The sequence below is a fragment of the Mandrillus leucophaeus genome, unplaced genomic scaffold (assembly GCF_000951045.1).
Source record: "Mandrillus leucophaeus isolate KB7577 unplaced genomic scaffold, Mleu.le_1.0 Scaffold239, whole genome shotgun sequence".
Classification (NCBI taxonomy): Eukaryota; Metazoa; Chordata; class Mammalia; order Primates; family Cercopithecidae; genus Mandrillus; species Mandrillus leucophaeus.
The window spans coordinates 4,159,063-4,160,852 of record NW_012102465.1 but is presented as its reverse complement, the minus strand read 5'-3'; the positions used below and the strand labels follow the sequence as shown (position 1 = coordinate 4,160,852).

At 32.8% G+C, this 1,790-nt stretch overlaps 1 protein-coding gene across 3 annotated transcripts in view; it reads right to left on the bottom strand.

Annotated features, from left to right (window-relative positions):
* The window catches only part of CSMD3 (CUB and Sushi multiple domains 3), a 1,277,440-nt gene that overhangs the window by 138,800 nt on the left and 1,136,850 nt on the right, over positions 1 to 1,790 (bottom strand). The window lies entirely within an intron of this gene.

Here is a 1,790-nt window from a genome sequence, read left to right as displayed (position 1 = left end):
TTTTCCCTGACTCTACCACCAGTAACCCCTAATACATATGATCTCCACCTTATTTGTTCATCATCTAAATTATACAGGAACTTTTCATACTTTGGTCATTGTGAGAGTCACCTTGGGACCTTGGTAAAAATGCAAATACTTGAATGAATCTCAGATAAACTGACTTGACATTTTGGGTTGGTAGCCTCATCATCTGGAGTTTCAAAAGACTTCAAGATGATTGCAGTGCACAATTATCTGAGAAGTATTGACTTACATAAACATATTAATAGTGCTTACACCATTTTGCAGCTACTATATTTGTTTGCATGTCCTTACTATTAATTAGTCTAAAAATATTTTAGGGCTGGCTGTAACACAAATTTGCAGCACCTACACCTAGAAAATGTACCTTGCATTTAACGGGTACTCAATAAATACTTGATGAATAAATGAATGGGTTTGTTCTTACATTTGAAAAGCAACATGAAGATGAAAAATAATGGGAGGAGGTTATAAGTAGGGATATAATACAGGGGTTAGGACTGATTGCTTTGGAATAAAATTATCTGAGGTGTACTCTACTACTTACTAACTTAAGAGTACCTAAGCGCTGAGATTATTCTCTATAGTTTTCCATTTGTAAAATAGGGTTAAAAATGTATCTGCCTCATGGTTATTTTAAAAATTAAATAAAAATACAACAATAAAACATTTAGCAATGTGCTTGACATATACTGAGTACTTGAAAATGTCAGATTTTTAAACATATAACGATAATAACATAATGTTGTATAACCTTCATTATTATAATTATAATAATGACAATGGAGGTATTATTAGCTAGTATTAAAGAATCTAAGCAATCATTCAAATGCTTACAGTTCATAATACTCTGGTACGAATGGCTATTTACAATGTGGGTCTACCACACTTTAAAAGTAGTCATAGACAAGCCAATGTGCGCCTCAAATATTGGTACTTATCATATTATTAAATAGTCTTCTTTGCTTTTATTATTTTAAAAGGAAAAACATATTAAAGCATTTAACTCAGCTATATAGAAAACTTTACTTAAAATTTTAAACTTTTAGATTTGTTTAATGCTTGAAAAGAAGAAAAAATTTACAAAAACAAACAAAAGTAAGATTTTTCTTCCTCTAATAAGTATAATATTTGAAATTCAGTTCTCCTTCGTTAATAAGCAATTAACAAAAGAACATAATAGAAGCTAGCACATTTGGTGCAACTAGCTTGTTACAAGTCAGGTATTTGATAACCATCAATAATAGACTGGATAAAGAAAATGTAGTACATATATACCATGGAATACCATGTAGCCACAAAAAAAAATGAGTTCCTGTCTTTTGCAGCGGCATGGATTAAGCTGGAAACCATAATCCTCAGCAAACTAACACAGGTACAGAAAACAAAGCACCACATGTTCTCACTCATGAGTTGGAGCTGAACAATGAGAACACATGGACACAGGGAGGGGAACATCACACACCAGGGCCTGTTGGGAGTCAGGGTGCAAGGGGAGGGAAAGCATTAAGATAAATACCTAATGCATGTGGGACTTAAAACCAAGATTACGGGTTGATAGGTGCAACAAACCACCATAGCACGTATATACCTGTGTAACAACCCTGTGCATGTATCCCAGAACGTAAATTAAAAGAAAAACTAAGAAATAAATAAAAATCAAATAAATAGATGACAGTTTGCTGTTGGGAAGAAGAAGAAGAAGAAGAAGAAGAAGAAGAAGAAGAAGAAGAAGAAGAAGAAGAAGAAGAAGAAGAAGAAGAAGA